The sequence below is a fragment of the Lepus europaeus genome, chromosome 10 (assembly GCF_033115175.1).
Source record: "Lepus europaeus isolate LE1 chromosome 10, mLepTim1.pri, whole genome shotgun sequence".
NCBI lineage: Eukaryota > Metazoa > Chordata > Mammalia > Lagomorpha > Leporidae > Lepus > Lepus europaeus.
In genome coordinates this window covers 111,175,136-111,188,420 of record NC_084836.1, presented here as the reverse complement: position 1 = coordinate 111,188,420, position 13,285 = coordinate 111,175,136, and the positions used below count along the sequence as shown (strand labels likewise).

Below are 13,285 nucleotides of genomic sequence, written 5' to 3'. Positions count from 1 at the left end.
ATCCCGTCCCCGCCCAGCCACAGCACCTGCTGGCTGTGCTCTGGCATTGAGAATCACAGGACGTTCCCTCTCTCCTTCAGTCATGCTCTTGTCATTACTAAGTACACCCTGTCTCTGGCGGTGATCCTGAGGCACGTCTTCAAGGCACTGCATCATGGGAGCTTGAGTGCTGTGCACCACCCGGGTCCTTCTACCAGCTGCTGGCGACCTGGGACTTGGGCTTCCAACTCTCCACTCCTTTTGTGTGCTGCAACAGTGCCCAGCATGGATGCTGTGCCCTGTCTCCTCTCTATTAGAGGACGGTTCTGTTACCAAACTCCCTGGTCCTCTGGCTTTTCTCAGCTCCAACAGCCATGAACTAAGCCTCCGCACTGTAATAACAGTTGCTGAGCACCTGGAGGGATTCACTGAGCACCTAGCACCGTGCTCAGTGTGAATGCCTTCTAAATGCTTCCTAGAGGAATGAACCAGTGAGTCAGGGGAGACACGTGATTGGTATGACATGCAACATGAGACGGCTCAGGAGAGCACCCAGTTATCCGTCCTCTGGGTGCCTGCCATTCTGGAGGGACTAATGGGTTGGTGTGTTCCCGAGAGCCCTTTCTGTCCACAACTACAGCAAGACAAGAAAGAAGTCGACCAGGGATTCAGACGACAGAAAGGCGATTCCGTGCAGAGCAGCCCCAGGTCTGACTGCAAAGGAGAAATGTGGCTCCCACACCATCATTATAATTAATAGCCATTCACTGAAAAGGCCTATTTGACAGGAGAAGCTGATGGGTGGGAATTACTGTCTCCTGGGCATGAAAACCCCAAACCTAAGCATATCAGACCCATGCTTGCAGCTTCGTAGCAAATAAAGCCTTTTTTAAAATTTATTTTGACTGATAGAGTTAGACAGAGAGACAGAGAGATAGGTCTTCCTTCCACTGGTTCACTCCCCAAATGGCCACTACTGCCAGAGCTATGCCGATCCGAAGCCAGGAGTCAGGTGCTTCCTCCCGGTCTCCCATGCAGGTGCAGGCGCCCAAGCACTTGGGCCATCCTCCACTGCCTTCCTGGGCCACAGCAGAGAGCTGGACTGGAAGAGGAGCAACCGGGACTAGAAGCTGGTGCCCATATGGGATGCCGGCGCCGCAGGCAGAGGATTAGCCAAGTGAGCCATGGCACCGGCTCCAAATAAAGCCTTTTAAACAGTACATTCAAGGGGCTGGTGCTGTGGTGTAGCGGGTTAAGCCTCTGCCAGCAATGGCATCCCATATGGGCGCTGGTTCGAGACCTGGCTGCCCCACTTCTGATCCAGCTCTCTGCTGTGGCCCGGGAGTGCAGTGGAGGATGGCCCAAGTGCTTGGGCGCCTGCACCTGCATGGGAGACCGGGAGGAAGCACCTGACTCCTGGCTTCGGATCAGCATAGCTCCAGCCACTGTGGCCAGTTGGGGAGTGAACCAGTGGATGGAAGACCTCTCTCTCTCTCTCTCTCTCTCTCTGTAACTCTGACTTTCAAATAAAAAACAAAAACAAAAAAATAGCACATTCAAGTCAAATTTCATTTGTCTAATTACTCCAGAAAAGGACTCCAGAAACCAAGATTCCCACACTGGTACTGGTACTCTAATACTTAAGTACGCTTAAGTATCTGGAGGTAGAAAGCTGATTAGCCACTACCTAGGGCTGCAGAGGAGGGAGAGGTGGGAGGATATGGCTATAGAAAATCAGTTCTCAAACTGATTGCGGTGATGGACACACAGCTCTGACTGCGTATATGAAAGGCCGCACTTTGAATGGGGGAACTGCACCGTGTGTGAAGTCTACTTCAATAAAGCTGTAAGAAACAAACCCACGGCCGGTGCCGCGGCTCAATAGGCTAATCCTCCACCTAGCGGCGCCGGCACACTGGGTTCTAGTCCCGGTCGGGGCACCGATCCTGTCCCGGTTGCCCCTCTTCCAGGCCAGCTCTCTGCTGTGGCCAGGGAGTGCAGTGGAGGATGGCCCAAGTCCTTGGGCCCTGCACCCGCATGGGAGACCAGGAGAAGCACCTGGCTCCTGCCATCGGATCAGTGCGGTGCACCGGCCACAGCGCGCCTACTGCGGCGGCCATTGGAGGGTGAACCAATGGCAAAAGGAAGACCTTTCTCTCTGTCTCTCTCTCTACTGTCCACTCTGCCTATCAAAAAAAAAAAAAAAAAAAAAAAAAAAAAAAAGAAGAAGAAACAAACCCACATCCTGAATGCCAGTGGGGGGTGGGGGGTCTCCCGTGCTGCGCTGATGCCTCAGCCACCCCCTCTGCTCAGTGACTCGGGATACCTGCTGCGAATGCAGTTTTTCCTATCAGACGCCACACAGCAGTGGTCTCAGGATCGCAACACGCAGGGCCGTCCGTGCTACATATCTGCCCTGAAGCTCACTTTCAACTAACGCCTTGGCAGCTAAGCACGCGCACTCACGCCACACACGACCTACTCACTACGGGTTGTGGGCTCTCAGGCGGGCCACTCCGTGTCTCGGTGTCTCCGTATGTAAAGCCGGAGACCAGGCTCACTGGGGCACTGTGTGGCTCACAACAGGCAGCATGTAGCAAGCACTAATGCTGTTCTTGCGAGGGGAGCCAGACAGAGCATGCGCTCTCAACACTTCTCCCTGCTGTCGGTGTTGCTGCCCACGGCAGCTCTCCTGAGTTCTGGACCAGCAACCAGAAAACACGTGTGTTCGGGGCACTTGGTGTGTTCAGCAAGACGACAGGGGCTGCACTCTGGGACACTGCACAGGCCAGCTGTGAGCTGCAGTGGTATTGGGCAACTTATCCCTAAACAGGACCCCTCTAGAGCCCAGAGAGGCCTCCTGACATCTTGGAGGCTGGAGCCCAAGGGCACACAGTGGCCCACACACCCTGCAGTCTCTCTAGACCACTGCTTCCGAAACTCCAAAGGTCACCGACATTTGAGAGCAGGAGGAACTCGCAGGCCCTCGGCTCAGCAAAGTGTACGCACATGATGACGGGGGTGGGGGTTTGAATCCAGAAGGCCTAGCCAGAAGCCCCTGGTTCAAGACCCCAGCTCCAGCCTGTACGCAACCCCAGCTCTCAGGCGCTGGGCTGGACGCTCCCACAGCAGCTAGACACAAGCCCTCTGGAGGCCTGCCAACACCACCCCCACTCTCCACCCCCGGCTTTGGCCAGAAAAACAGTCCCAAGAACAGACTGCCGCGTCCCAGCCGCTGTGTCCATCTGCAGCCAGGGGATTCCCAGGGGCCCGGGTCAGAACAGGATGCAAGCTGGTGGCTTGAGAAGCTACTGGAGGGCAAAGCCCAGAAGACTCGCTGATAACAGCCGGGGAGTTCCAACCTCAAGGCAGCTTCCTGCCACGTGAGACCCTCCCTATGCCAGCAGGGAACAGGAAAACTCAGGCAGGGGAGCCAGGGGAGGGAGCGCGAGGAGCTGAGGGGCTCCCCAGACTCCAGGACAGAAAAACCAAGGCTCAGGACCCTGTGCCAGGTCCGAGTGGAGGCAGCCGGGGGCAGGCGGGGACAGGGAAGGCAGGTGGGCTCCGGACCAGGCCCCCGCACCACCAGCTGTGTAACGTCTCTGACCCTTACTTTCTTCACCTGTGAGACAGAGACAACAATCCCAACTCTCAGGTGGTTGTGAGATGAAAGGAAACTCACTGGGCTTTTTCTGAGTCTTTGTCTCCCCGACGGACGCAGCAGTAAGGAGTGAGGATGACCAAGATGAAGGTGAGCGCTGGCTCTAGTCTCAGAGGAGCCTTGGGTTCCAGTCCTGGCCCTGCCACCTAGTTAAGTCTTTCTGCAAACAGCTTTACCACAAACACTCGGGGGCAGAAAGGCCGGCATCACGCCCAGAGTTGGACACTAACTCCTGTGCGTGACGCCACCTGCTAAGTGTGCAGCTCAGGAGCCCCTGAACCCTCTTCTGACGCAAGGACTGTGGAGCTGCAGCGTGACGTCACACAACTTCCGAAAAGAACCATCCTGCCTTAGCTTCCTGGGGCCCAAAATTCCTCTCTAATTTCATTCGGAACCTATTTCACTTCTTCCTTCAGATAGAAAGAAACAGATATTTAGGTAAAAATTGCTGGCACTATGGTAGCATGGTATGAGGGCTGTGGCTGCCCACCTGGTTTAAGTTCTTTTTCCAGCTTGCATCTCCTCAGATTCTTCAAGGTTGATCAATCAGTGTGGAAATTCTAAGGAAACAGAAGAAAAAACAAAAACAAAAACAAACATCAGACAGACTCCAGGGTTGTAAACTGAAGCGATCTGGGAGGGCAAGTCAACAAAATCCATTCTGTGAGACATTAAGGCATTTATGCTACAGATGTATTCCCATAAACAGGACAATCAGTGAGCACACTGCATAACAGCAGAGAAAAAGGAAATGATTTACATCTGTGTCAACAGAACAAGAATTACAGTGTATCAGTAGGAGAAGTTATACAGCTGCTTCAAACAATGAGGAAGACTTCATCATACTGACATGGGAACACGTACACATTTGATAATTACACTGTAAAACTGCATAGATGGTCCAAGACGTGTGCACATGAATTTATGATTAGAGAAAGTCCAGCATTTGTATACATATACACTTTTAAAGGTATACACACTTTACACTTTAAAAAATTTTAAGGATATGAGCATAGTTTAAAAAGTCCATGGGAAAATCTGATAAAAAAGTGTTTTATTTCTTAAAAAAATAGAAATATAATTTTAAACTCTTCCAAGAGAGCTGGAGGAGGATGGGGGAAAATATGTTTATTTTGGTGCAAAAGCATTTGAAAACTACATACACTTTTTCCATAATACCCATTTTCCATGAACGCTTAGAAGACTCCTTGTATGTAGAAAATGACAAACAGTAAGTGGTAAGCAAAGGTTCTCTCTGGGACTAAATGAGATTGTAGGGAATGAAATGATAGACTGTTACCATACACACAGGCAGTGACAGACTGTCCCAGCGTACACAATCTCTGTTTTGACTGTAAACTTAGAGGCATGTGCAACCTTCCTAATCACGATATGCTGTCCATGTAACATTCCTTCTCCAGAGAAAAGATCAGGAGGGAAGGCAAAAAACATCTTCAAACAAAGATTGGGCAAATGTACCATTACAGACCTTAGACACGCTCTCCAATAGAAAGGACGCTGACCACAGAAAGTGAAAATTTACAATCAACAGTGAGCAAATAAATTTGCAAGCATTTGGTAAATTTAAAGCAGCACTGTTTGAATAAAACTAATCAGAGATGAAACCAAATTGGATGACATTAAATATTCAATAATAAAGATATTGAGGATGATGGAGCAGTCAAACTGTGAATTTCCTCAATTATCCAGGACGAACACAGAAGCACTGTTTATGGAAGACAGTATACCCAGATGTACAGGAGCACTTTAGGACAAAAACAGGAACGCCATTTTATTTCAGGTAACATACCCATGATATTATGTTAAAATTTTAAGTATAAGAATAACAAAAGTAGAAATAGACTACATATGTGCCAAACCAGTTAGCATATTTTTGTGCAGAAAAGCCTAATTATCAAAAAATGTCAATCCTTCCTAAGCCATTACATAATTTTCATGAGATTTCAATATGAACACCAACTGGTTTATTTTGAAGGAGAGGAATGAATACAACTATAATTTATATAGAATAATACATGTCCAAGAAACTAGCCAGGAAAACATCAAGAAAATTATGAAAAACGGAGGATTTAAAAATGTACTATAGAAACGAGGTGTTAACATGAGAACAAATAGGTCTGTGGACTATAATAAGTCTAGAAATAAGTAAATAAAGGAGCTTCTTTTTTTTTTTTTTTCCCCAGGCAGAGTGGATAGTGAGAGAGAGAGACAGAGAGAAAGGTCTTCCTTTTTTTTGCCGTTGGTTCACCCTTCAATGGCCGCTGCGGCCGGCGCATCTCACTGATCCGAAGCCAGGAGCCAGGTGCTTCTGCTGGTCTCCCAAGCGGGTGCAGGGCCCAAGGACTTGAGCCATCCTCCACTGCCTTCCCAGGCCACAGCAGAGAGCTGGCCTGGAAGAGGGGCGACCGGGATAGAATCCGGCGCCCCAACCGGGACTAGAACCCAGTGTGCCGGCGCCGCAAGGCGGAGGATTAGCCTGTTAAGCCACGGCGCCGGCAAGGAGCTTCTTTTTTAAAGAGGGATTTCAATGCAAAAGAGAAATGAAGATTTATTCAGGAAATGGTGTTGTCACACTCAGAACAATTCACGACCACCATCTCTTACTGGATGTAAACATAAATTGCAAAGGGATTCACAGTTCTGGATTAAATTAATTAAGACAATAAAAGTATTATTAGGACATTTTAGGAAAAGATTTATATAACTTTGGGGTGGAGACGTTATTCCTAAACAAGGAAGAAATCCTGACCCTCTGAAGAGAAAAACAACAGGCATTCATTTTACAAGAAAAATTCTATGTTATATAACAAGAAATAAGAAAATGATACATTAGGAAAATTATTAACACATATGAAATCATTAATACAGAAAACATAAAGAGCTCCTAAAACCACTTGAGAAAAAGGTGAACAACCCATGAGAAACAGAGGTAGAGGTAATTCACAGACGAGGACAGTGAAATAGTTAACACGAACCAACGTTCACTCTCACCAGAAGTGAGAATACACAACATAAGCAACTGCGAGGCAACATCTTCCCCTAATAGATCAGAGATAAAATAAATCAACAGAGAGAGGGAGGGAGGGAGACGGGATGGAAAGAGGCAAGAAGTTGAAGAAGGGAGAGGATACTGGATATTGGTAAAGACTTAGGGAAGCCCAAGTACTCCTATATTGCTGGTATATATAACTTTGTAAAGCCGGCATTATTGCGGCACAGTGGTTAACATGCCACCTGCAGTAACAGCATCCCATATCAGAGCACTGGTCGGAGTTCCGGCTGCTGCTTCCAATCCAGCTCCCTGATAATGCGCCTGGAAAAGCAGTGGAAGACGCAACCCACATGGGAGACCAGGATGGAGTGCAAGTTCCTGGCTTTGCTATCGGCCCCGGCTGTTGTGACTGTTTGGGGAGTAAATCAGAGGTGGAAGATATCCTCTCTCTCTCTCTCTCTCTCTCTCTCTCTCTCTCTTCCTCTCTCCCTGTTTGTTACTCTGCCTTTCAAATACATAAGTACATTAAAAAAAAAAAAAGTAGTATAATGTCTATTAAAATGTGAAATACAAATATTCTTTGACCCAGAAATATTAATTTTGAAAATATGACCTATAAAAATAAAAGTACTAGTAGAAAAGGATATGGATCTAAATATGTTTCATGCAATGATGTTTCTAGTGGGGAAAAAAGCCCCAGGGTCAGCCCGTTTGCTGTTACTGTAACAGAATACCCAGATGGAGTCATTTATAAATCAAAGGTTTCTTCTGGCTCAGGGACCTGACTGTCCAGCAGTGTGGCCCAGCATCAGCTCAGTTTCCAGTGAGGGCCTCACGGGAGAGCAGAAGGGGAGGAAAGTGAGTGGAGGGCAGGGAGGAGCTGTTTCCCAACAGCCCACCCTGGAGACAGTGAATCCACTCCCCTTAGGGCCCAGCACTCCACACTGCTACCCGGGGATAGACCACGGCCAAACCTGGCGCCTGGTAACTCGGCTTTCCGTCAAAGGAGAAGCGGCCGAGTACGTGGTGGCACTCCTAAATGGACAGGCCGGAAGTTAGATCTGTACCTACCCATGATGTGCTTTCTAGTGAGAAAAATAACCTGCAAGGTAACGGATCAAATAGGATTCCGCCTGTGAAAAACAGTCACATACACCCTAAACCGTACATGCATTTAAATAGCAGCTTTGAAAAGGTATGGAAGGACAGACAGCACACTGATAACACAACCTGTCTAATAAGGATGGAACAGGGAGTAGGAGGGAGGAGAGAGGTTACAGCTTTCCCTATGTAGCTTCGAACTGTTGGCTTAGGGACAAGGAGCACATGTATTACTTAAGGGAAAAATTAATAAATAAAAATAATACCACAGAAATATAAACATATGAGAGCAAAGACAGAACACTAGTAACCTATGCCAGACACTACTTTTAAATTTTATTTATTTATTTAGAAAGGCAGAGTGATAGAGGAAGAGGGACAGACAAAAACATCTGCCATCTACTAGTTTGCCCCCAGATGCCTCCAACAACAGAGGCTGGGCCCAGCTGAAGCCAAGAACCTGGAATTCAACCTGAGTTTCCCACGTGTGTTGGGGAGAACTCCAGTACTTGAGTCACCACCTACTACCTTCTGAGTGCATTACCAGGAAGCCAGTGCTCTGGTACAGAGGGTTAGGCCATCACCTGCAGAACTGGCATCTCATGAGTGACAGTTTGAGTCCTTGCTGCTCCACTTCCAATCCAGTTCCCTGCTAATGGTCTGGGAAAGCAGTGGAAGATGACCCAAATACTTAGGCCCTTGCCACCTACATGGGGGACCAAGATGAAGCTCCTGGCTTCCACCTGGCTCAGCCCCAGCTGCTGGGGCTATTTGTAGAGTGAACCAGCAGATGGAAGAGCTCGCTGTCTGTTCCTAACTCTGCCTTTCAAATAAAAAAATAAATAAATCTTAAAAAAAAAAAAAGTAGGTGGGACTTGATCCTGACATTCCAACATCCCAAGAGATGGCTTAAGCTGCTGAGCCACACTGCCCATCCCTACCTATTTACTTTTATATGGAATAATAGGATACATTTATTATTGTCCTTTAATTTTTGGGGGGTTAAAATAGAAGAGTATTGTGGCGCGGCAGGTTAAGCTGCCATTTGTGATACTGGCTTTCCACAGCGCAGCAGCTGATTCCAGTCCCAGCTGCTCTGCTTTTGATCGAGCTTCCTGATAACGCACCTGAGAAGGCAGGGGAGGATGGTCCTGGCCACCCACAAAGGAGTTCAAGCTGGAGTTCCTGGCTCCTGGCTTCAGTTTGGCCCAGCGTGTGAACCAGTGGAAGGAGAACTGATCTCCACTCCCCCCATTTTGTCTCTCCCCCTCTCTCTGTAAGTAAAGTAATTAAGTAAGTAAGTAGGTCAATAAATAAATAAATCTTTAAAAGAAAACAGAACAGGCCTCCCAACATGCTGTTCTGATAGTTGGAAGCAAGGGGAAAAAAGCTCATGGGAGAAAAAGTAATTTATTTCCTAAGCATTTATGACTTTTATTTTTAAAAGGTGAAAAAAATCCTTACTTAAAAAAAAATTTCCCCCTTTCAAGTCCAAAAGAAAGCCTATAGCTTTTGTTTGAAACTGCTCAGTGTTCAGATGGTGTGGGGGCTGACTCCGGGCTGTTTTCTGATCCCCTTCATTCCCTCCAAAGCCAATTCTCTACTCTCTAGGGAGCGACTGGGAAACAGCCCCACCAACCGCAGGGGCTCTGGCATCTCTAGCACAGGGGGCCAGGAGTCCAGGCAAGTGAAGTAAGGTGTTCTGGGAATCACCTTAATGGGAGGAGAAAGGCAATGAGGACATACAGGGGAAGAGCAGGAGAGCATTCCCAACAGGCCCTAAGGGACACCGCCTCTGCTAGATGTGCCACTTCACAGTTACCAGGAGGACGCCTTCCACCCTCCCCTGCTGGAACGCTTCAAGGCTTTTTTTTTTTAAAAATGTACCTGAGAGAGAGGGAGAGAGGGAAGGAGGGAGGGAGAGAGGGAGGGAAAGAAAAGAAAAAGAAAAGAAAGAGGGACAGGTAGAGAGCTCCCATTTGCTGGTTCACTCCAGATGCTTGCAATGATGACTGGGGTGAGCCAAGGGTTGAAGCCAGGAGCCAGATTCAAGTGTCTTATGTGGTGGCAGGAACCCAATTACTCACGCCATCACCATTGACTCCCAGGGTCTGCGTTAGCAGGCAGCAGCTTGAACCAGGAACCAAAAATGGGTATTGAACCTGGGCACTTTGAAATGGGTGTGGGTATCTTAATTAGCACCTTAACTGCTAGGCCAAATATCTATCTCTGCTTTTAACTTTTTAAAATATATATTTATTGGGGGTGGTGCTGTGGCACAGCAGGTTAACACCCTGGCCTGAAGTGCTGGCATCCTATATGGGCGCTGGTTCAAGACCCAGCTGCCCCACTTCCAATCCAGCTCTCTGCTATGGCCTGGGAAAGCAGTAGAGGATGGCCCATGTCCTTGGGCCCCTGCACCCACATAGGATACCTGGAAGATGCTCCTGGCTCCTCGCTCCTGGCTTCAGATTGGCGCAGCTTTGGCCATTGTGTCCAATTGGGGAGTGAACCAGCGGATGGAAGACCTCTCCCTCTCTCTCTCTCTCTGTCTCTGTCTCTCTGCCTCTCCTCTCTCTGTGTAACTCTGACTTTCAAATAAACAAATCTTTAAAATTTATTTATTTATTTGAAAGAGTTACAGAGAGGGAGGGAGAGACAGAGATCTTCCATCTGCTGGTTCACTCCCCAAGTGGCCACAATGTCCAGGAGCCAGGAGTTTCATCAGGGTCTCACATGGCTGGCAGGCACCCAAGCACTTGGGCCATCCTCTGCTGCTTTGCCCAGGCCATTTGCAGGGACTGGATCAGAAGTGGAACAACCAGGAAATGAACCAGCACCCATATGAGATGCCAATGTCACAGGTGGTAGCTTTACCCACTAAGCCAACATGCCAGCCCTAGCTTTATTTTTTTCTTAATATTTATTTATTTGAAAGGCAGAATTACAGAGATAAAGTCAGAGAGAGAGAGAGGGAGGTCGGACTTCCATCCGTTGGTTCACTCCCCAAATGGCCACTATGGCCAGAGCTGGGCCAATCCAAAGCCAGGAGTCACTTCTGGGTCTCCCACGTGGGTGCAGGGGCCTAATCACTTGGGCCATCTTCTACTGCTTTCCCAGGCCATAGCAGAGAGCTGGATTGGAAGTAGAGCAGCTGGGTCACAAACCAGCACGCATATAGGATGTCGGCACTGTAGGCGGTGGCTTTATCCACTACGTCACAGTGCAGGTCCCCAGCCCCAGCTTTTAACTTTTAATTCTACTTTACTGATAACAAAGGTTTCACTGAAGTAACAATACTCCTGATTCCCACAGGTCTTCCTGTTTTACAAAGCACGTTTTGCAGCAGCAACTTTTTTCTGCTCCCACTCCTGCCTTCTGATGCACTCTCAAACAGCAAATACCAACCACAAAAGCCTGTATCCCCGGGCCCTGCCCACTTCTCTTCCCTTCCCCTAACCCTCAGCTTTGCCCATCTTTCTCTTCCCTCTCCCTCTGTGCTTTAGCCACAGCGATGGCCTCTGAGTTGCTCCAACCTCTGCACGCTTTCTTGTCTTGAGCCTGTTCCCCCAGATAACTCACCCTGCCTGCAATATTCTCCCCACTTCGTAGCACCCCTCTTTCCCCTCTCTTCCTTGGTTCTCATAAGAATTGGCTCTGCACCTCAGGCTAAGAACCATGTCAAGAAGGAAGCCCCATAACCACACCACAGCCTCTTCACTCACCCAGTTTACCGACTTCACACCACCACCATCTGTCCTTGTCATAGGGTCATGCCTATGGTATTTAACATCATCCACCTATCACCTTGCCCAGTGCCTGGCAGATATTAGGTGCCCAATGTATACCAGCTGAATACAGGAGAAATCAATTGACGTGAACTGAGGGCTCAGGAACCGCTCCTCCACCTTCTTGCGCGTTCTGTGGCATTGTACCCACCTCCCTTGGGGCACATGATCATACCTGGTAGTCACCCAAGTCTTGTTTTTCCTACCACACTGAGCACCGTTTCCCACAGCACCCTGTAAAATGCCCAACACCCCAGAGTTCTTAACAGTGGACATAGATGAAGGCTGCAGCCCCTAACCAGTCCCAGATGGAGCTTCTCCTTCCCAGCAGACCGCAGCACAGCAAGCCAGCATCGGATGGGATGCAGACCAACGCGAGGCTCTGCCCAGGAGACACTGAAGCTAGAGCTAAACTGGAAACGCGGTGGCGTGCGTGGGTGGGGGATGGGGAGACAGGCCCTTATCCAAAAACCAGAGAAGGGAAATCACTGAGTGGGGACTTATTTTAAGTATGTTTCTCTGTACTGTCTAGCCTTGCTTCCTTGAACAGGTTCTAATTTTATAATCAAGAAAAACCACAATAAATGTTATAAAAACAAACCAACAGAAAATCCAGCCATGATTTCAGACAGAATCACCCAGCCCTATGCTGCTTCCTTACTGCACCTTGGGATTCTCTATTCCAGGCCTTCTCAGTATCTCTACTCTGTAAGAGCGCTTTTCAGTCCTCTGAGGCCACGGGGGACAGGAAGGTGCTAGGAAGAGAGCTTCAGCAGGGGGCTGCTTGCAGTTGCTCCCCATGCGCAGGCTGGCCAGCTTTGGGTGTCAGGAATGGGAGAGGTGGGGTGGGAGGAGTGGGAATGACCAGCCAGCTCAAGACCAAGGCTGGCACCCGAGCCAACCCCCACTGACTGGCACTCTGGAGCACCCCTGCTCACGGATTTCTCTGAGAGCCCTCTCCACTTGCCACTGTAATGATTCATCCACTCGCCTACCCTCCCCCGTGCAGAGAATTCAACAGTACCAGGGGCTGCATCTTTAATCACCCTGTCCATCTAGCCCAGTGCTTAGCAGGACAAGATCCTCTCCACACGTCCACTAGATGGTCAGCCTGCACCCATAAAGGACAGAACCTAATAACTGACCTGGGTCTCTGGAACACAACAAGAATGCACAGACCTCTAAATACTTCATCTCTTTAGTGCCCTGAGGGTCTATTACTCAGCTCTGGAGCACCAAGTTGAAGCCAGCAATATCTTGCAAGATTAAAGAGGCTTCCGGGGCCAGTGCTGTGGCGTAGTGGGTAAAGCCGCTGCCTTCTGCAGTGCTGGCAATCCATATGGGTGCCAGTTCGACTCCCAGCTGCTCCACTTCTGATCCAGCTCTGCTATGGCCTGGGAAAGCAGCAGAAGATGGCCCAAGTGCTTGGGCCCCTGCACCCGTGTGGCAGACCTGGAAGAAGCTCCTGGTTCCTGGCTTTGGATCGATGCAGCTCCAGCCGTTGTGGTCAACTGGGGAGTGAACCAGCAGATGGAAGACCTCTCTCTTTCTCTGCTTCTTCTCTGTGTAACTCTTGACTTTCAAATAAATAAATCTTAAAAAAAAAAAAAAAAGAGGCTTCCTTTAAAGTTAGAGAATGCAGGCTTCCTCAGCAAGAGCAGATAGTTTCTTTTTTCTTTTTTAAAGATTTATTTATTTATCTGAAAGTCAGAGGTAGAGAGGTAGAGAGAGAGAGAGAGAGAG

General features: G+C 48.6%; 1 protein-coding gene across 4 annotated transcripts in view; it reads right to left on the bottom strand.

Moving 5' to 3' along the window:
• PKIG (cAMP-dependent protein kinase inhibitor gamma) overlaps positions 1 to 13,285 on the bottom strand; it is a 103,874-nt gene that overhangs the window by 30,817 nt on the left and 59,772 nt on the right. For all 4 annotated transcript variants that reach the window (XM_062204248.1, XM_062204251.1, XM_062204250.1 and 1 more), the window contains exon 2: positions 4,131 to 4,200. The gene's annotated coding sequence lies outside the window, so the exon portion shown is untranslated. The remainder of the gene's footprint in view (positions 1 to 4,130; positions 4,201 to 13,285) is intronic.